General features: G+C 42.6%; 1 pseudogene; it reads left to right on the forward strand.

The window, feature by feature from the left end:
- The first annotated feature begins 2,171 nt into the window (after nt 1-2,171).
- LOC121164376 lies at nt 2,172-22,726 on the forward strand (annotated as a pseudogene).
- Nucleotides 22,727-22,954: the final 228 nt, after the last annotated feature.

Below are 22,954 nucleotides of genomic sequence, written 5' to 3' on the forward strand. Positions count from 1 at the left end.
GCCAAAAAACAACCAGCTCAGCCTGCTTTATCTACAGAACGAAGAAATAAACGCTTACTTCTCTTTAAAAAAATGTGCGTCACACACTTCGTGTATTTTAACAGTATTGCAAGGTAGAAAGGGGTGCTGGAGAGAGAACCCGGTAGCAACAGGAGGTATGAAGAGTCCTGGCCGAGAGGATGGCCCTTGAGTCTGTTCACAGCTCAGGCTCTTGAGTCTGTTCTCCACCCTCGCCTGCCCAGGGTTCGTGCTGGATGGTCAGGTGGGGTTTCTTCTCCGCTTACGGCCGAGAGCTGCAGCTCAGTCTCCTTCCCATAAGCACATTTGTCCAGCGCGAGCATCTTCAGACCACAGTTGGGATGGGCCAAGTCCTCACGCAGCACCACTGCCCCATCACAGTCCAGCACAATGCCATTGAGGTGCAGGCTCAGCAGAATCTTGCAGGTTTTGAGCACCGGGGCCAGGTATTCCATACAGATGCTGGTGAGCTGACACCTCTCCAGGCTGAGACGCTGACAGTTCACAGAAATCCCCTGGAGGCAGTCAGCACTGAAGACTTTGAAGTTTCTAAATTGTTAAGATTAGAGAAAAAAATCTCCTTAATTGTGTTCTGCATTGTGCAAATATTGTGGGAGCTAAAAATGTAAACTACAAAAAAACGCAGGCTGCCACTCTGTTCCCCATGCCTGCTCCCCAGTTTGTGGTGAAGAACAGCAAGGATTTTTGTCCACTTGGGGAGAAAAGGTAGCCTGTCTCCCCGATTCCCCTGCCCTGCCTCTGTCCTTTTTATAACTTGCCATGCAGATCGTCCTCTCCACATCTAGGACTCATGTGGCCTTGGGTCAGAAAATAAGTCAGCAGTTGCTCACTCTTTGACACCGGGAGGATGTCCTATCCTTTTCTCCTTTTTGAGTCCACTCAGTTCTCAGGTTCATGTCTCCAAGAACCTTGAGCTGATATTGACTCCTCTGCAACAGCCTTGATTCGTACAACATGATGCCTGCACCAGTTACCTTAGTAAAGAAAACCAGGCAACTCTTCTGCATTTATGCACAGCTTCCTTCCTGGATCCCAGTATCAAATGAAATGCCTGGCAGCAACTCTGACTCTGAGCACGAGAACTAAGGTGGTGAGCTCATTGTGTGGTCATGGAAAGTACGTTTTGTGGCTTACACTCAGATCGTCAGATACTCTCAGGATCTTATCAAAAACTATAGCAAGTCTCTTGGGATGCTTTTTGAAGTTTTAAAAGTAACTCCACGGAATTGAAGATAACTTTGCATCTTTTTTTTTTTTTTTCTGGCCACATACTGACAAAAATGGTGGTTGTGGTTGTTCCATCTTCGCTATGTTCTCAGTGCTGTGTTTGGAGCTGTAGCAATTCAGAAGCACTGTAAACCACAGCCATCGTCGCTGCAGTTTACAATTTGTGTGTTGATATATGCATAAACACAGTGCTACTCAGGAGAGCATAAGCTAAATATCAGCATGTCAGTGGTAACAATTGCTATCTATTGAGCTTCTTTGCATATATGATCTTAGAATATTACGGCTCCTAAAGTTCTCAAGTCCCCTTACCATCGTACGTATGGTAGACTGAGGTTCAGGAGTGTCAGTCCAAGCTGATATTGTCAGAAGAATGATGGAATGGAGGGTATCTGACTCCAAACTTGCTGTCCTTTCCATGAATTAAGTGGTTCTCATTCTTCGCTCTGCATTTGAGCCAGTGAGTTAACTTTAAAATATGGAGGTGCCTAAGCCACACTGTCAGAGAGTTTGTTCTTTTGCGGTTTGGACATTAATGTATTTGAAGAGTCTAAGATGAATATGGAGTTATCAGATTGAAGAATTTGTATACCAATACTTCCATTGTGTGGTCAAATGCTGATAAAATAAAGCATATTCTGAAGTGAGAGTTTGATGTGTGAAAATTTAGGGCAGAAGAGCTTGGGTGAGAGCATTTTTCTTAATACAAATAATTCAAATCACACATACTTGTAAGGTTAAATGTTTTGCTCCAGAGTTTCTACTGTGAGTTTTCCTGACTTAATCAGTCCTGATCTGTAAAGAAAATGTAAATGTTTGAAATTCTTAATATGTGCAGAGTGCTCATTACCGATCACGCTGTCTTAACCTCCTCATCTCACTTGAGCATCACAGCAACCTGGGACATGGTGACGCAGGTAATTTATTTACCAACCAGAAAACTCCAGAGTGACAAGGTGACTCATGGAGTGTCATCTCATCGAGTGCTCACTGTATGGCACCATTCGGACTTAGCTGCTCTCACCGCATTGAAACTTCTTGGTGCAGCCATAACCCTAAGGATGAGATCATTAGGTAAAGAAGTTACTGACTGAATGTAGTGAAGGATATGACTATATTAAAAGCAATCACTGCTCTCAGAAGCACTACTTAAGCTCCTAAAACAGATGCAGCTCAGCCTGAATTATCATAATCATCCCTCTAAATAAATCATTCAGATTAACGATGCTTGCTCATAAGCTTGTGGAATGCAGATAACACATCCTTCCCCCAAGCCATTTGTGTAGGGCATTAACATGCTTCCTACCCCCTGTTCCCTCATGCAAACACGATGGCCTCAAACACCTCTGACCATCACCACGCAAAGGCAGGAGAAAGTGCGCTAAAGCACAGGCAAAGCATCGAATTAGTAGCCTTTATGAAGTTACCTTATTTGGCCTGTGCTTTCAGAAAACAAGTTGTTATAGAATAATTAATTTTGAGATGGCAGCTACAGAAAGTTTCTACAACAGAGAGGCTGAAATACCAGATGGTGCTATCAATGAATAGCAGATGTTTGCCAGTGAGCTGGGATGTGTGGTTTTAATTCCCAGGATAAAATGATTTTCCAAAACAGAAGGAGCCTAATGCTATGGGTCCCTTTGGTGGAATTAATGCATATTGTGATTTCACTGAATGAGAGAGGCAGCTCTTTCTGGGCAAGGAGGCACAAAGGAGGAGTAACTGCCTTCTTGACCTGTTGTGAACTATTTTGACTTTCTAGAGAAACCTTCAAGCAATCTGGGACTCCTAGTCCAAGGACACACAAGAAATCTGTTGCTTGGTAATTGGAGAATAAAGAAGGAAAGAATCAGGAATAGATAAAGTGACTCACATTCACATTTAATTCTTTAAACATTGTTTCTACTTCAGTTTGCTTTCTGGAATAATTATCATTTATCGGTTATATATGAGAACACAGAATTCCCATCTTGCCATCACCAGATCTGTTTCTAACTTTTTGCGGAAACCTCAGTAGCAGCTGTGTTGTTTTGCCTTCAAACAACAATTCAGAATCCACACTGAAAACTTATTTATAGGGAAAAAATAATTGTTGCAGCCTCTAATTTCAGGGCATGTAATTGACTCAGTTGGGGCTCACATTTTTGATGGATCTACAGGTTTAATTCATGGTCATCAATATATTCTCTGCCCCTTTGCCCCATGGTTCCTTTCTCTGGAGGCTTCCAGAATAAGACCCTGGCTTATATAGACATCACAGCTTGTCATCTCATAAAGAAAGAGACCCCTTTTCACCCCGCATACACAGTTAGTCTTTAAAGGTGGCCTCTACTTGGCCTTTTTGTATTAGCTTTTCAGTATTATGGGGGAGATGGATTAGCCATTGATTGACAGCTTGTGCCTTGTTCCCAGGTCTACATATATCCTGGGCAAGGTTATTCCTAAAATGAAGGGTATAGAGAAAGAAAAGAAAGTAATACCAGGCAGTGAGAGAGATTGATTTTGAGACTTTTTATAAATAATTTTGATTATTTCTTGGGAATGATTTTGGACAGGGTTTTTTTTCTTGTTTGCTGTCTTTACCAAAAATTATGTTAATATAGTCAAGCTCTTGAAAATCCTATGCAAATCTCTGTTCTGATTGTAAATACACTGGAGGGTTCAAGAGTTAGCCTAATGCTGTGATTGCTTACATTGATGATATAGATGATAAAGATAAGAATTAGTAGTCATAATCAATCATCCTTTGGTTTTTAATCCCTTTGCTCACTTGGATTTTTGCAAACTTGATTAACAGTTGTCCTTGTGGTTGTCCTTATTAGTGTATTTTTCCTACCCAGAGAACCAGAAATTAGCTGTGCCATGGCCTTTGGGTCTGTTTCAAAATGCTGAACCACATGTGCACGTATGTGCACATATTCCTCAACTCTCTAGGGATCCTGATTCTCAAAGTCCATAAGAAAGCTTCTGAAGAACGAAACATTTGCAAAATCATCAGTTTTCAACAGCACCAGCAACTTATAGCATTCTCTTGATTAAACAAAAACAAACAAACAAAAAATCCTTATTCCTCTTAACATACAATGACAATGGCAGGAGTTAAGGCACAGTGAGTTAGGCCACTGCTTGGGAGTCCTGCATCCCATAGTGGTCAAACATAGCTACTTCACTTTTTTGCTTTTAAAGACTTGTTTACTTTAATGGGAAAGGCAGATTTACAGAGAGAAGGAGATACAGAGAAAGATCCTCTGATCACTGATTCACTCCCCAGGTGACTGCAAGAGCTGAAGCTTGAGCAGATCTGAAGCCAGGAACTTCTTTTGGGTCTCCCATGTGGGTGAGGGTCCCAAGGCTGTGGGCCATCCTCCACTACTTTCTCAGGCTACAAGCAGGGAGCTGGATGGGAAATGGAACAACTGGGACATGAACTGGTATCGCCATGGTGTCCTGGAGTATGCAAGGTTAGGATTTAACCATTGATCTATTGCATGGGGCCCAGCTATTTCAGCTCTGATCCAAATCCCTGGGAAGCCTTGGATAGTAGAGCAAGTATTTGAGCTCCTGCCACTGATGTGAGAAATCTGAATGAGCTTGCTCGCGCTTGGCCTCAGTCTGGGCCAGTTCTGGCTGTTGCGGCCCTTTGGGGAGTAAACCAGCATATGGGGAATTTTTTCTCTCCCTCTGGGTGCTCTTGCCTTTCAAACCAATTAATCAATACATCTTTAAAATTACAGCAATTAGAAAATGAAATATTTCTCACCATTTCGATTCTAACTTGAAGTTCTTGAGTTAGCAATGAAGAATGAAGATAATGTTCATGGCATTGGTGGTGAGAAAGGACAATGGAAACAGTATATTTGAAACATTAAAATCTCTCCTTACGAATATTCCTTTATAGTTTTACAAAGAGAAGCAGCAAGATCTTCAAGTAGCATTTAATTAGTATGTACCAAATATACAATGCCATATTGGATGTTCTCCAGGATAAAAAATACCAGACACGCCCATTTGCCTCATTGTCCTTTCCATCATTATAACAGTTAACATTTACTGAGGATTTGAATATCCTAGGCATAGTCTTAAGCATTATATTTATTGCTTCATTTAATTATCACAAGTCTACAAAGTAGGCAATTAGCCAGCGGCTCCTCATTACAAGCAAGTGAGGCCGTTTTAAAACCAGCCTTAACAATAACAGCTGTAGCAACAGCCCCAAGGAGGGGCGAGCTGGCCTAGGTCAGTCAGAGGTCAACAGGCCAGAACTTGTTCCTTTGGCCACTCCCTTCGTCTGTGTGTTAGTTTCAGGCCCTTTCCACGCTCAAGCTTTCGTTAAAAAGCAGAGCCATTTGAGGTTTCCACAAGCAGCCGGAGCAGCAGTCAGACCTACCTGCTGCCCCTGTGGCATCCTAAAGAAGCTGACGGGCCCTGCTTACGTCCACAGGTAAGCTTTATCTTTGTCTTCATTTCAAAGGAAAGTATTAAAATTGCAAGAGCACGTCTGTGGCATGCGGCAATGACTTTCTCCATAAACCTAGGTCACTGATACATGACAATGCCTTGGTCAAAGATAGATTCTTCAACTAAATTCTGTCATCAAAAATGAGGGGAACACAGGATGCTATAAGATGAATTATGAAAGAATAAAGAGCATTTAGTTAAGCATTGAAAGAAAAGTCTGAGTGTGGGAGGAGGGGGCTTTGCTTAGAGTGAAGGGTGAGTTTTTTTTTTTCCCCCTAGTTCTTGTTTTAACTTTATTTCCAGAATTGTAAAGCTTACAGTTGCGAAGAGGTGGGTCTGACCAGGCTCGGCTATTGACACACACACACACACACACACACACACACACACATCAAAACCACTGTGGTTCCAGGTTCCTTCTCTGAAAAACATAGGGGCTAACACCTGCTCCCCCATCTCACAGTGTTCTTGAGGGTCTGACACAGGAATGGAAACGCGGAAGCATCTTGAAAAGTAAAAAACAAGCAAACCAAAAACACTGCTTAAATGGATAATTGAATAAGTTTTCTTTTCTTATATGTGCGTCTTCCTGGTCATGGAATGAGCAGTGTTTCCTCTGACAACCTTCCTAAGCTCAGAGGAAGTGGGACCCCATCACCACAGCACTTTTATAAGCCTGCTACTGGAAACACAACCCTTGCAGCGATATATCCGATATACCCCCCTATGTCTATCCTGTTCCAAATTGGACGCTCTCTTTGCTGGCCAATCCCCTGCAGCAGGATTACTAAAGGACATTTCCTGCCCAACAGAAGTTTTGCTTGCAACAGCAGGTTGTCTTTCTGGATGCCCTTTCCTGGTGATTAATTCCTAGCTTAGGCGTCTCATCTGGATCGTGAACAAGCTGTGTAGAATCCCTCCTGCAGACACCCCAAGTGCTTCACAGTCTCTTCCTAGTGACTCCAAATGAGAAAGACGTGTCAGTTGAAGCTGAAAGAGCATCCCTTGCTCTGAGGCAAAGGGATGAAATACTGTAGTTTGAAAGAACAAATTCAAGATGTCGCATGTTAAAGCAAGGACATTCAGACTTTATAAGTGGTCCATGTGGTCAAGTGGAGTTGTTGGCAGAGTGGTAGCAAAAAGAGAAAAAGATACTGATGTCCAAGAAAGAGTGGCTCGCGCCTCAGGCCTTTGATTATTTCTTGAGTTGGGTATGTCACTCTGGTGTCCTTACGAGTGTTGGTCATACTTGTGCGTAGTCTGCAAATCTCACCTTATAATGAAATAAATGGCCCTAAATGGAATTGTGGAGTGCCGAGGCAGCAAGAGGTGGTGTTTTGCCACATGACAGCATGCTGTTGTGGTGTGCACCAGAGTCCTGGCGAGGGGGCAGAGAGAGACTCCTGTTCTGACTGTGTTCCATCCTTAGATCCATGGTTGGGATACAACAGTGAGTGGAAGAACTCTGAGCATGAGAGATGCAAAAAACATATAGAAGTGAAAGACAGCAGATAGAGATACAGGGGCTAAATGACATAGCGGTGAGTTTAATACTTAAGAGTTATAGGGCCCGGCGCAGTGGCGCAGTGGTGCAGGTCCTCACCTTGCATGCCCGGGATCCCATATGGGCGCCGGTTCTAATCCCGGCAGCCCCGCTTCCCTTCCAGCTCCCTGCCTGTGGCCCGGGAAAGCAGTCGAGGACGGCCCAAGGCTTTGGGACCCTGCACCAGTGTGGGAGACCCAGAAGAGGCTCCTGGCTTCGGATTGGCATAGTATCGGCCAGTTGCGCTCACTTGGGGAGTGAATCATTGGACGGAAGATCTTCCTCTCTGTCTCTCCTCTCTGTATATCCGCCTTTCCAATAAAAAAAGAAAAGAGTTATGGTGAGGAGTCTACGGCCATACCACCCTGAACGCGCCTGATCTCGTCTGATCTCGGAAGAGTTATGGTGAGGAGTGTCAGAAAAATGAAACCAGGCGGATGACGAACAAGCACTTTCTACGAAGTAGGAGCTGCAGGTTAGGAGCCGAAATTGAAAGCTGCTGCTTTTTATTATTCACTCATCTTGATCTCTTACTTCACTATGAGCTTATACCACGTTAGGTAGTTAATGAGTAATACGTAGTGTAGAAGGACCTAAGCTGAGATGGAACAGGAACTCAATCCTGGCCAGTGCTTTGTGGTCTGTGAGTCTACAGTTTAGACAATCAGAAAATAATGATGGTGGCGAGGCTTGAGATCCTAGCGTGTCTCGGGCACCCCCCTCCCCCGCACCCCAACAGCTGCTACCTGCCTGTGGCTTGGCATCAGCTTTGCAGCCACCTTCCCCAGTGCCATGCTTCAGCCGTGAAGATGCCCTTTTTTTCCCTTCAAATGCTCCATGTCACTTTGCCTTTAGTATCCAAACTGCACAGCTGATCCCTCTGCCTGGCTTAGGAGAGCTAATCTTATTCTATGCCGCAGTTATCTTATAAATGGGGAATTAGAGTGCCATGGATCAGTGTTGCTAGAAATATGAAATAAAATACATAATATTCTTAGCAAAAAGCAGGTGTTCAAAAAATTAGTTTTCCTAATTATATCCCAGAATTTTAAAGTTTCTCTAAATAATCTTCATATTATACAGATAAACCCATTTGCATTTGTTCTTATAATTTATGTGACAGAAAGTTTAAAGGATTGTTCATCTCATTTTAGAAATTTATTGAAATCATAATACATCTTTGCTGTAGAGCGTGCTTACAGTTTTTAATTACTGTCAAGTTAATAATATCCCTTAGTGTGGAGTCTTTGTTAAATATAGGTATCAGAAGGTTATAATTTTCAAAATTACTGCTTTGTTCTGCAACCCATTAAAGCAGTCATCAGAAATAATTAATGAAATGTACATATTTTTAGAGGTAATGACATGAAAAAGGAGTCCAAGTAAATGAGCAACAAATAAAATAAATCAACATCTAATTTGTAATTAGTCTTCAGTAATTAGAAAATGAGTTGCATCTCTATTGAATGTATAACACGGAAAATCAGTTGCATTCAAATTGAGGTTAAAATTACCTTAATAAATCTCGTATTAAAAGTCAGCTATATTAACGGAACAAAGACGTAATTAAAAAGGAAACATCAATTAGATTCAATTTGCCATAGCTGGAAAGGTGGCATTTAAGTTCATATAAGGTGCCTAGTTGCTCTGAGATGCTTCAGGGAACTCGTAAGAAACCATAAGCTAAGTTTATTTAGGGAAAGGTAAATAAAATTAGAACTGAAATTCAGGTGGGAATGTAGCTGAGAAATATTATAAAATATTATAAAAGGTATGAAACATTTTGAATATTAGAAATATTTCAATATTTTAGAAGTTCTGTGTGTGTCCTGCTATTCAAAAAGCTATCTTCAAAAAATGGGTTAACTTTTAAATCGTCCATCAGTGGTGTGTCTAATTGCCTTTAGGGCACTCATGTCATTCTCAGTTGTGCTCAATACTAAAAGTTCCAACAAGTAAATAATGCAGAGTTAGCCAAAGATGCTGTGTTCAGAGGACGGGGAAAAATGATGGCCTGCCTGTAGGAATGTCAGGTTGTCCCCTGATGGCTGTGAAAATCTTGGATGTTAACCTTCATTTGCTTCATTTTTCTCTAACACCTGTGAAATGGATATGGTAATATCTGACTCATAGGATTATTGTGATAGCCAAAAAAAAAAAAAAAACCCAGCTAAGAAAAGAAGTGGTGTTGGAATTCACTTAAGAAATCTGTTTCAGGACCAGCGCAATATGCTTAGCTAGCTAATCCTCCACCTGCAGATATCAGCATCCCATATGGCTGTTGACTCATGCCCCGGCTGCTCCACCTCCCATCCAGCTCCCTGCTTATGACCTGGGAAAGCAGAGGAGGATGGCCCGTTTTTTGGGGATCCTGCATATGTGTGGGAGACCCATAAGAAGCTCCAGGCTCCCAGCTGCAGATCAACTCAGCTCCAGTTATTGCATCCATCTGGGGAGTGAACCAGTGGATGGGGGATCTTTTTCTGCCTCTCCTTCTTTCTGTAAATCTGCCTTTTCAGTAAAAATAATTCTTGAAAAAAATAATTCTATTTCAAGAGTCACACACTTTAAAACATTCCTTAACATGAAATCAAATTCACCTTTATTTTGATGCACCATTCTATGAGTTTCAACATACATATGTAGTCACTATTAATAATATAAAAAGAATATAAAATAGTTCCATCAATTCAGATAACTCCCTTCTGCTAACCCCGTGGAGTTACAACCTCTCTCTAACCCTAATTCATTTTCTATAACTGCAGTTTGACTTTGTGAGGTCTTCATGCAATCATGTCCTAAACAATCATTTGGTGTTGGCTTTCTTAAATCAGTGTAAGGCCTGGAGGCCCAATTTTCACACAACGCCTTCCATTTTCATACTGAGTAGTTCTAGCATGGTTTGTCATGTCACTCATCCACTGAGGAAATTTTGGGTTATTTTAGTTTGTAGTGATTATGATGAGTTTGAAGATTTTTTTTGGCCTCTAAATCTATGATTGTGGGATATTTTATTAGGTTCTCTAAGAGTAGGAAAAGCTGTCCTCTGTCTTTTGGAGCTGTCATAAAATCTAACAATTCACCAATAAATGCCTAGAAACTTCCTAGCAATCTGATCAGATAGGAGCAGGTTTACAAGGATCAGTTAGTCTGCATAGCATTTTCTGAGTCAAGTAGAACTTTCCCCCATATTATGGTGTGCTTAGGTTTCTTTCTTTTTTTTTTTTTTAATCCATAATCACTTGGAGAGGGTGACTAAGCTCAGACTTAGAAGGAATGAGAATAAACAGGGTTGGAGAAAAGTCAGAGCGAAGATGTTTTTGGAAGCAGGGGACCTGAGGGTTGCCCTTTGCATGAGGCCGAGGAACAACTCAATACTTGTCCCAGTGACTTTTATTCATTTGGGGCGTTGTATTTCCTATCAATTGAATTCAGCTGCGGGTCTTTAGTGTGCTGATTACTCATTATCCCAGCCAGGAGGTTTCTTGGGTGGATCACCACGTGCCCAGAGAGAAGAGGTGAGCAGAACCTGTGGCAATTATCTTGGGAATGAGAGCTGCCTGAGGCTCTGACCTCACCGTCCACCGACCCTACTAACAGTGTCAACCCCCAGGTTCTGTTCCCAGACACCTGGTTCTGTTCTCTCTTTCTCTCTGATCTTCTCTGGCTGCTGCTGATTTTCACTAATGATCTCCAGCATATTTTAAGAACCACACTTGCAGCGGAGAGCTTCGGCTCCTGGCTGACTGCTGCCTTGTACGCGGGATGCCCCAGCAGAGTTTGTTCCCCCAAATCTTAGTTGCTGCCTGCCGCATCGGACTCTCCTGGAAGCATTGGTCAGGTACGACGTTTTGCTTGTGTTAAGATGTGGGAGGGCAGCATCAGAGACGCAGGGGGCAGGTTTTCAGTGAGTTAGCAGGGACACACGGACCATGTGGAGTGTACTGTTGAACTTTGTGTTACTGTAACTCAAATGCCTGAGAGGAGCTTCTTAGGAAGGGAGCCGTTTTAATGTGGATTGAGTTTGGAAGGTTTGTAGTTCAGATCAGGTAGCTGTGTTTGCTTAGTGTCTGATGGGAATGGTATGCGTACGGAGCAATGATCACACAGCGAGCCGGAAACCGCGAAACATGGGAAGTGTTCGCTTGCTTTATAACCTTGTGTCTTCTACAATGATTGAATCCTACAACCTTCATTCCAAACCAAAGGGCTTCCCAGGCCCCACTTTCAGAAATTGTACATTAATTGTGTTCTAACCTTAATCCATTGACTTAAAAATCTGGGAAATAAGATTTTAAAATAAGAGTTTTTAGAGGAAACTCAAATTATTTTCCAAACCATACCATGGAGCAATGAGAAAAATCTGTATATTAGAATCTGTACTACATTTTGTAATAGCAATGGGCAAAAGGCACAGAGTGTTTCATTTATAAGATCAAAAAGACCTGGAAATCTACTGTATGGCATCATGACTGTGATTAATTAGGTGTGATAAAATTGAAAATTGCTAAGGAAGTATATTTTAAATGATCTCACCACAAAAAAGTCTGAGGTAATTCTTGTTAATTAATTGGATTAGGTCATTTCACAATGTATACAATAGCGTGCACTATAAATACATTAGGATTTTGAATGTGTCAATTATACCTTAAAGTTGAAGGAATTGGCTTTATAAGAAAATCCTATTAATGTAAATTCAACTTCATCTATCATAGATCTTCATCTCAAATGTTAAGTAGCTGCAAGGGCACTGAGCTGATATTATAATCATGCAATTCAGAATTCTAAGTATTGGATGAAGCTTTGTCATCTAACCAGTTCCTTCATTTTAATGTCAATCACCTGAGGGGTTCCTTGAGTGAGAATCCTCTGTGTCCTCTGGCAGAACTGAAGTTGACCTGTTGTGTTTAGATTCATTCCAAGACATTATACGACATGGTCACCATAGCTTTGCTTGATCATCTGCATGGATGGCACCTGTTGCATGGTTCTGTATCCTAACCTTGGTCAGACTGATTTCTAAGCACCAGGGTGACAGGAGAGCAAGGAGCAGCACGCTTGCATTTTGTCTTGCTGGTTTTGAAAAGTTTGCAGTGTTTTGAGGAAGCTAAAGTGTGTGTTCACAAAATAGAGAAAAGTGCTCTTTTAAATGGGAAGGGGTGCAGTCAAGAAAAGGAACATAGACACTCATTATTTGTCACTGTTTTATAACCAAGACCTAACACATTGCTGTACTTGATTCAAATCAAGGAGTCAGGTGAGAAAGAGAACTGGCACCATTAGCCTTCACTGGACCACTGCACCGGGCCCTGATTGGGCTTTTAATATGATTTTTATATTCATCCTTTGCTTGACGCTTATCAGTGATAGGAATTTGAAACTGTCAGTGGAGTCCCTGGCTACTTGCTCTACTTGGTGTGGACGTTGTCTCTTGGGGTTTCCTAGCCAGCATCCCTCCCTCCATTCACTACTGTTTTGATAGTGTGAGCATGTGGAGCTCCACTGACTGGGCCTTGATCAGTGGACCACTGTGTTTCTTGGAGACTCCATCAGTGAGTGGTTGAAAAGGTGGACTTTGAGCTCCAACTGTCGGGGTCCCTTGGCCAGCAAGTCAAACCCAGACACCCGTTGTCTTTGTGGAACCTTTATTGTAGAGATGATACAGCAAAACCGGTGTGCAGCTGCCACATCGTGAGGCATGCAGCAGCTACATCTTGGCGAGGCGTGCTCTCTCCCTCTCTCTCTCCCCCGCCCCCAGGCGCGCTCTCTCTCCCCCTCCCCGGTTCTCTGGCTCCCTTATATATTGGGTAACCCGGCCAATCAACATAAAGGTCACCTGTGCACGCAGCGGGCAGGCCAATCATCACACAGATCACGTGCTGTCCACGCGCCATCCACGCACCCCTGGGCCAATCACAGCAGACTTCCTGAGACTTGTTTTTTCTACCACAGCAGGAAGCAGCAGTTCGGCGCCCATCTGTCTAGGGTGTGGGCTGCAGCTGTGGAAGATATTTGTAGCCAGAGAAGCAGGCCTGTGTATCTCTGCTCCACCACTCCCTTGGAGGGGTTGAGGAGGCTGAGAACTGCATGATGACACTGATGGATCTGAGAGCAGAAGGAGGGGAGCCCAATCAGAACTGTCAAGTGTGTTGAGATGGAGCGGGCCAGCAAAAAAAAAAAAAAAAAAAAATTGTTGCTTTCATGGTGAGAATTGAATTCTAATTTTCACCAAATCTGTATTCTTAGAATTTTTCTAATGGACATCCCAAAGTTTCTAGGTGCTTTAGCCGTGTGTGATTTTTTTCCTTTGAGCCACAGAACCCAATTCAAGCTGAGATAGCTAAACAAGAACAACAAGGAAAGTATTTCTGAATGATCAATTAGAATGAGAAATCTTTGGAGGAAAGAGATACATGTACAATTTTCTGTACCTCAAGTCTGACCTTTAAAATGCAGACTTGGGGCCAGTGCTGTGGTGTGGTATGACAAGCCATTGGTTGCAGTGCTGGCACTTCAGGTGAGTACTGATTTGTGCGTCAGCTGCTCTACTTCCAATCCCAGCTCCCTGCTAATGTCCTGAGAAAGCAGCATAGGATGGCTAAAGTCTTTGGGCCCCTGCACCCACATATTTCAGGCTTTGTACCGGCCCAGCTCTCTCTGTTATGGTCCTTTGGGGGAGTGAACCAGTACTAAAAGATCTCTCTTTTCTCTGTAACTCTGCCTTTCAAATAAAACAAATCTTGGAAATAAATGCAGATGCGCTAGCCCTCTTGCTGTCTAGACCCACAGAAATAGACCCATTTATCATTGGTTGGACCCAGCAAGGAAGGCCTTTTGGACTGATATAGGGCAGAGTATGTTACTTGCTGGAAAATTACTAACCATGGTGAAGTATTCTGGTACCTCAGTCTGTGGAATTGTTTCTGTTCAAAGAATATATAAATGTGACCTCCATGGAATAATTATGGGATGAAGAAATTCCTATAGGCTTTATAAATTAAAAAAAATTGGGGGTGGGGTTATAAGTCTTGTAATGATCAATTCTGAGTACTATGTCTGCCCATAGATCTACCATGATTTTGATTTCTTTATATCAGCAAATGAAAGCAATGGGAAAGCTTGCCTTAGAAAGTGGAATTAAGATGTTGAAAAAGAACACAGTTTTGTCCGTTCCCATGCCAGGCCACCCAGGTTTAGATCCAGAGTCCTGAGTCCTCTCACAGCATGTAGAACAAACTGCAGCTTCACTCACCAGCTGTGCCAGAGCCAGCCTGCTGAGCCCAAGGAGCAGAGGAGAAGCTGGGTCAGGAGGCGCTAAGCACAGAGCTCCTCATCTTCTCTGGTCTTCACATCAAGCTTTGGACAAGAGTCCTATTGAAAAATCATTTACTGGAAGCTTCCATTGACGTAATTACAGCCCGTACTGGCTATGACCGTTGTCTGTAATCTCAACATCTCACCAGGTGATAGACACTTTGCTATGTTATGGCTCAAGACAGACGTGGTTTCATTTTCAGTCTGGCCCCTGTATGGGTATTAGATGCACCATTATTGCTGACTGGGTAGGGTGAAGATGGCTTACTCTCCTCCAGGCTGACTCATAGCATGACTGGTCTTACAAAGAAAAAAGGAGGAAAGAAAAATACTTTGATGAACAGCTGATACCTGTAAGCTGAGCTGTTGATGATATAATCAGATCTCCCCTTAGAAAGGAAGTACTAACTAAAGAAGTAAAATTTTATTTATTTCCCAGTGTAATGGAACTGAGAAAAGCAAATTGTTCACCTTTTCCTAAGGATGTTGCGTGGGGTATTGGTGGGTATTCCATGAAGCTATGGTATTTTCAGTGATACGGTTGCTTGGACAGAACTGGCTTACACAATAGTTGGTTTTGGCATTATTTCTCATAGTTTCCAAGCTTATATAAAAAATGTAAACTTTCCCTCTGGCCTCTCCTCCCCTAGTCTGTTTCGACCAGTTGCCTATGTAAAAATAGCTGGATAACATTGACCTATTTTCATGCTGTGCATTTCAAATTCACAAGTGATGTGGGGCAACATTCTCACCTTCCGAGGACAGCATCACGAACGGTCATCACCCAAGCTTGAAGAGTTGACTTCTGTGCCGCTGGCAGAAGCATTTTGTCTGTGGCTGGTTAGGGGGACAGCTTCAAGGGTGAGTGTCCTGTGGAGACACTGTCAGTTGCCACTTGGCAGGCAGTCTTCACATCTGTTCTCCTTCCCTGGCTGGTATGCCATGGTGTGTGTTTGGGGTTGGAAAGTGGCCTATTGGCCAAAAATAAAAAGGAGAACCGGTGGGGTGTGGGGTGAAAGGAGTAGATTTTTTTGTTTTTTTCTGAGAAAGAGCTGGAAGGAATAGTTTGGAAGGGATTTTTCCTCACTTGATCATAAGACAGAAGACATTTGCTTAGTGTCATGGTTTTATTGTTTGCATTTTCTCTTCTTGGGGCTTTGGTTGCTGTCTGGTGGTGGCGAAGGCATGAACTTGAAGGACAAGGCAGTTTTCTGAGTTTGGAAGAACAGGACGTGAGAAAGCTGACGTTGGAAGCTGCCTCTGAGCTGATGCTTTAGTTTTTGAAAATCTGTTGGGATAAATAATAATCTGCCATCCTCATTATCATTGAAAGGTGTTTTATTCTTGGTTCATGCATGCCTTCATCTTTTATTTTTCTCCAGTGTTTGCCCTTGAGATCATGGGTAGCACAGGGAAGCAAGACCTCATCTCGGAATGTTCTGAATGGCATCTGGGCAGCTGGTCACCTTTTGAGGGTTGTAAAACTATGAGCCTCTCTCTCTCTCTCTCTCCCTCTCCCTCTTCCTCTCTCTCTCTTTCTCTCTCTTTTAATAAAAGGCTTATTATTATTTTTTAAATTTGAAAGGTAGAGTGACAGAGACACAAAGTCATCTTACATTTGCTGGCTCATTCCCTCAAAACCCCCAGCTGCTGCAATCAGGCCATGTTGAAGTCAGAAGTGAGAAACTCCACCTGAGTCTCCCACGTGGGTGGCAGCAGCCCCGGCACTTGGGCCATCATCTGCTGCTTCAAAGCTAGATGGAAGTGTGGAGTGGCTGGAGCTGGAATCTGCCCTCTGACATGAGTGTGGCGTCCTAAACAGTGGCTTAGCTGGCCTGGCCGTAACAGCTGTCTACTGGCCTGTTACAAACTGATTCTTCTCTCTTCTGATTTGAGACTTCTGTGAATATTTCCTATGCTTTTCAAAGGCCCCTGAGGTAGGCTTTCATTTATTTAAAAAAATATGCCATAAACTGTTCTGACACAGTGAATAGATTAGGACTATTATTGGACAAACTATTAAACTGTTACTATTTGAATTATGAGCTTCTTGAGAATGTTAGAAGTTGGATTTTAATGGCAAGACTGATGTCGCTCAGAACCGGTGAACTTGGGCCTTTTTCTGCTTTCCTGCTGAGCTACTTGGCTGGCAAGAGGCTCCCCACTCCCCACATCTGGGTTTTAGGGTCCCTGGGCTCAAGAGGCCCATGGGGAGTCAAAGATCCCACCCCACACTGATGGGTAATGAGGGATTCTGAGAATGCAGAATTGGAATGCGCCATGTGGTCAGGACAGGCTGCTTTGAATGCTTTCAATTTAAGTGCAAAGTGTGTAGTGACAAGTTTAGTTAGTTTCTCCTTTTAGACTTATACCTTAGTCTGTCTTTAAATTTCTCATTGCATCCTGGCGTTTTTTTTTTTTTTTTCTCTCATACTGTGCTCTGAGAAGTTAGGAAATTTGGAAAGTAGAAAATAGGCCTATACAAACATGTCCACAGATAACCTTCATCTGTCTACTTACCTATTCTTATTTAATCTTCAAGTCTACTTGCCGGATATCTGCTTGTTTTCCTGACTTACTTAACAACCCTGAACTACTTTGGCAAACTTACTGCCCTATTATTTTCACTCACTTACCTACCCATGTACCTAAATACCCCAAAGAAATTCTTTGTTTTAAAAATGTATCTTATGATACAGTTCCATAGGCTTAGGGATTTCTCCACCCCTCCCAATTCTTCCTCCCTCACTGATTTCCCCCATATTATTGCTATAGTATAGCTCTTCAAAACCAGACATGAGTCCATCACTCTATTTAAGTGTGACATGACATTATAAGTATAGACAATGACACAAAGTCCAGCATCCTATGGTCAATATACATTTAACAGTTTTATTGGGAGTCCATCTTTGATGAAATTCTTTCTCCTTTTCCTGGTTTTGAGTAATGTTTACTTAATGTCTTTAGCTTACATGATTTTAGATGGTGTGCATGTGGAGTACTGCTGTTGTTGCCCTTTTAGTGAAGGCATAGTAAACATGATCTTATCAGATTCCTTAGTATATTACACTGTTATAATGGGTTATGAAAAGGTTCAAAATTGTCTTTGAAGTTATGGCGATTTACACATGTTTCCATAGGGATGCAAGAGCCTGGTGCAGTGGAGGGAGAGCTTACCACTAGAGCTGTTGTGGGTTCATGGGGCTGACCCATCTGACTCTGCAACTGTGCAGAGTCCACTTGAGCCACAGCCGTGTCCAGGGACAAGATGCTTTTTGATCCTACTATGAGTAAGAAGATGACAAAGAAGCAGCAGCCTTTTATTCTAGATGAGGTAGGGGGTATCCGATGGAAGGGACCCAGCCCTTGGAAACAAAAGCGTTAGAACCAGAGTCACATGAGGACAAAGAAGAGGACAGCAGGCAAGAATATGCTTCCGATGACCTAGATGAGTTGAACTTCTATAAACAAAAGATGAAAAAAATAAAACAGAAAAGATAGTCAATATTGATGAAGCTGAAGACAGGTATAAAGAATCTTAACATGGAAAGCGATGTTGAGAACAAAAGAAGAAAAAGAATATCTAGTTCCCAGTTGAGGATGAGAGAGTAGAGAAGAATGGAGCTCTAGAAGACAAAAACATCAAGCAAGATGATAGAATTTGATTCAGTAACCAGACAGGCTCTGCTTGGGCTGGCTCAGAAAGAGACTACACAGATAAGGAGCTACTGAATGGGGTGTTCAAACTCATGAAGAAAAAGAATCCAGATATGATTGCTGGAGAGAAAAGGAAGTTTGTCCTGAAGTCTCACCTGAGTTTATGCTTTATAGAGATCTGTGATTTATTACATTGTCAAACCCTAATGTCTCCTTCCATTTGTACTGACTGATAGGGTACGAGTGTTTCTGTAGATGGTGTTAACCAACTTGTAACCAAAGGAACATTCCAGCAGGAACAAACAGAAAATGTCTTGAAGTTGTATCAGGGAATATGTCACCTGTCATACATTTCAGTCACTGGACACAATTCTACAGACTCTATTTCTTATACTGCAAAACCTGGCAATCTCAGGCTTCCAGGCTTTCATGGAAAGGTGAGTACAGCTCTGGGCCAAATCTAACTAATCTGCCAATCAACACTGATTTTTTCGAAGTGTGTCGTAGGGGGTTGGCTGGACAGGTTTCCCAGCAGGGTGGATGAGCCATTGTATTAAAAACAAAGCAGAAAAGCCACTCATTTCTCTGGCGAGTAGTGGGTGAAGTGAAATCCTTTCGAGATGTGGATGTTTAGTTGCTGACATACTCATTGCTTACTTTCACAACTGTCAACAAAACATGATGGGGTAAGGAGGGGCTTTAAAAAAATCATTCCTAGATCTCAGAGAAGCATGAGATAAAGCAAGGGTGAGAACAATTTTCTCTGTCAGACTGGCATTGTGGTGCAATAGATTAAGTGACTGCCTGCAATGCCAGCATGGGTGCTTGTTTGAGTCCTGGATGCTTCATTTCTGGTCTGCTCCCTGCTAATGTGCCTAGGAAATCAGCAGAAGATGTGCAAATACCTGTGCCCCTGTCACCTGTGTTAGAGATATGGATGGAGTTCTAGGCTCCTGGCTTTGATCTGGCCAGATTCTGACCAATCTGGGAATGAACGAGTAGAGAGAAAATCTCTCTCCCCCATCTCTTTCTAACTCTGCATTTCAAATAAGTAACTATTTATAAGTTATCTCAATATAAAACGATTCCTTTGAGCTTCAAAACTTATATTTGAGAGGGAAGGAGGGGAAAAAAGGAGACAGAAAAAGAAATAATAGGTATTATCAATAGCTAGATATTCACCCTCGAAAGACCTGCTGGAACCGGGCTTATTTTCCCATATTGGTGGCAGTGATCTAAGTACTTAGACCTTTACTGGCTGTCTCCCAGGGTGCACAGGGGCAGTCAGCTGACATCAAGAACCGGATGTGAATCTGAAAGCCAAGCACCCTGATGTTGGATGTGGGTGTCTCTAAAGCACTGGGCCACATGCCTGCCCCTATTTTTAATTTATGCATTTTCCCTTTGTCCCTGATACTATTCCTTCTCTTCATCATTCACCAACTGTTCATTACATATCAATAATTACTGAGCCTTATGCTGGGTATATGTGGATTCCATAAAGCAGTCTTTGATGGGATAATGGTTCTTTGTCTCAGAAAAGGAAAAAGAAAACACCCTGAAATACTGTACTTGAATGTTGTCTCCCCTAAAGTTCATGTCCACCTGGACACTGCAGTAAGTAGGGTTTTGGTATGGAAAGCCAGAACAAGACATGTGGTAGTAGAGGCACAAGTCAAGGAATCCTAGAAGTTTCCAGCAGCTACTGGAAGGTAGGAAGAAGCAAGGGTGGACCTTGCTGTAGAACATGCAGAGAAGCATGGTACTGTTGACATTTTCACTATGAATTTCTGCTTCCCAAACTTTGAGAGAATATATGTTGGGAGCTCTAATCCACAGAGTGATTTATTATGGTAGTTCTTGGAAGCTAAGAAAAACATTTTTGTAATTTATGGGATATTTTATTCATAAGCATAGGCTATTAGGAAAAATGGGGGAAATCATGAAATTTCTATGGCTGGATTTTACCGTGTTTTATTCTCCTGTACAAGTTTTTACTGGTGTGATTATAGAAGAGTTTTCCATCTGTAGAAATTCATCCTTATTTCTTGGTTGTTCACCATTTACATGTTCTTTGCTATAAACATGAGCAAGGTTCGCCTTTCTATTGTCCTTGTAGCCCCTAACGCTCACCAACAGGTGGACACACCCTCCTCCAGCCTGACCTGGAGGCTGGTGACCCAACATTGCAGGGGCTGCCAAGGAGACTGTAACGCTGTGGGCAGCTGTGTGTGGGTTCTGGAGCCGGAGGTACCAGGGTCTCTCTCTCCCGTGTGGGGCGGACAGCCTGTGCAGGCTGAGCCCTGGGCCTCGGACTGAGCCACCGTATTGCCATCTCTGGATTTTGTCATGTCCCTGGCTGATGGGAGAGGCGACACCCATGCTAGTTTTTCAGGTCTTACAGAATTACCTGATTGGAATGAAATTATTTGTGAAATTAACCAGAGAGGATTGTTAGTGCTCAGGGAGAAACACGGGCCTGATAGAACACCGCCTGTTTCTGATTTCTCACAAGAAAAATCCACTTCGCGTATCTCGCCACCTGTGAGAATCTCTACTCCGTTGCATCAGCCGTTCCCCTGCTAAAGCTGTGGGCCAGAGGCTGGTGTTCGGTGTGTCAGTTCAGACACTCTGAGCTGCATGCACCTTGGCTCGGGGTGTCTGGGTTTGAGTCCCAGCACTGCTCTTAATTCGGCTTACTGGTAATGTGTGCCTTGGGATGCAACAGCTTGGGTCTCTGCCAGCCATGTGGGCAAGCCAGACTGATGTCACATCTCCTTTCCTTGTCCTGGTGCTGCCCTTGCTGGTGGGTATTTAAGGAGTAAGCCAACAGGTGGGAGAAGGCCCCTGTTTATGTGTGTCTGCTTTCCAACAGTCAGTCAGTAAACAAAACGACAGGTCATTTTAGAACGGACTTGCATGGAGCGTATTTGAAAACATAGCTGCTTTCCCGTTTCATTTTTACAAGGGATATATCACGAGTGAGCTGTGGATGTCACTGTATTTCTTAAGAGGTGGTGGCTGTGAATAGTGCTGCTGGCCAAATGTATGTGCGGTACTGACTTTATTCACTATTCATTATTTACATGGGTAGTTTATGAAGGAATATTTTTATTAACTTCTGAGAAACATTCTCTTTAAATTGCAGTTTTCTGATCACCAGAGGAAATCATTTTTTGTCTTATTTTGTTTCCTGGCTGGAATTTATAGTGATTCTTTTTTTTCCTGTTCAATGGACAAATTTTATAGGCATATATTCACAGTGGCTAAGCTTCTTAATGGGGTTACAATCCCAAATGACAAGACCTGTTTGCAAACACTGGGCAGCTTCTTCTAGAAGCTGTGTTGTGTTGTGGGATTCACAAAGGACAGTATCAGTATATTATCAGAATGATATCTATGAGCCATGTGACATTTGTTCTCTTTTAGTACTGCATTCATGTGAGAATTGGTGAAAATTGGATTGTAGCAATTATGCATTTGCTGTAACCTTGAGAACCTAATGTACTAATACATTCTTTAAATAAGAAAGACTGCTCACAGTCAAGAAAGGAGGTGTGAATGTACTAAAGTATTTCAATTCTGAGATTTGGTTTTGACTCTTTGGAAAGGACGTGAGGGAAGCATGTTGTGCCCCAAAGTGCTGCATTCAGAGCGGCATTGCTGAGGACAAATTCCTTTCCTTTTATGCATTGATGCTCCCATTTCCTGTTTTGTGGTTTCTTTTACTCACCGTAAGAAACTTCTCTCGCTAACATTTCCCTATGGTCACTTTCTGATGAGCATCTTAGGAACTGCCAGGTTTAAGCTGATGTTTTCTTTCACCTCTAAGGGCTGAAGGACCAACGCCGGGGGTTTCTGAAAGCTGATTTCTCACCAGTGGGTGGCAGCCTTTTGCTTTTGAGCAGGGTGATTGGAGCTGTTTGTCATTAGGGGACTAGCGAAGGCTTTTGGTGCGTCAGAGGTAACTGGAATTCAGGCACAGCTAAATGACTTGAATCTAGTTGATGGCAGGATCAATTTGTGTTCTTGAACAACTTCAAATGATGACTAATTGAGAAACACCCATTGCATGATTTAGAATTATTCCTGGAAAGTTAGGGGTGCATCCTGCATAAAGACACACACACACACACACACACACACACACACACACACACACACACACACACACAGAGTGATGATATTTACATAATGACTGCAGCCATTTCTCTTACGTTATAAATGATGAGGCTGAGAGGAAATCCCATCTCTTAATTCCCCAAGGCATGGCTATTTGTACCGTTCTATGACAGACCCGGGGAATCATTGAGGCGGAAGTCCCGGGGCTGTCTGGTGGTCGTGCTGGTCATCTTTGTGCCTCCAGCTTTGCTCCCGCAGGAGGAGGAGCAGCCCACGAGCCTGAGCAAGCAGCGGAGCAGGACCCGAAGCCGGGCTGACCTGGGACCGGAGGAGATCGGCATGTTTCTAGGCCCCAGGCTTTTATGACCAAAGGAAAGGGGTAGGCGAGACATGTTAGGGTCAGCTCTTGCTGTGATATTCTGTGGGACTTACTGTCTTTCCTTGTCTCAAACTTCCAAAATAGTCCAATTTGATCCCTTCTTTATTTTTTGTTCCTTAAAAATGTGGGCTTTAGTGACCCAGTACAGGTACTTGCATACTTTCTTTATATTCTTTGTTAAAATTGATTTTTAATTATACAAGATGATTTAAGTT

The sequence above is a fragment of the Ochotona curzoniae genome, unplaced genomic scaffold, assembly GCF_017591425.1.
Source record: "Ochotona curzoniae isolate NIBS_2020 unplaced genomic scaffold, NIBS_Ocur_1.0 contig_66, whole genome shotgun sequence".
Classification (NCBI taxonomy): Eukaryota; Metazoa; Chordata; class Mammalia; order Lagomorpha; family Ochotonidae; genus Ochotona; species Ochotona curzoniae.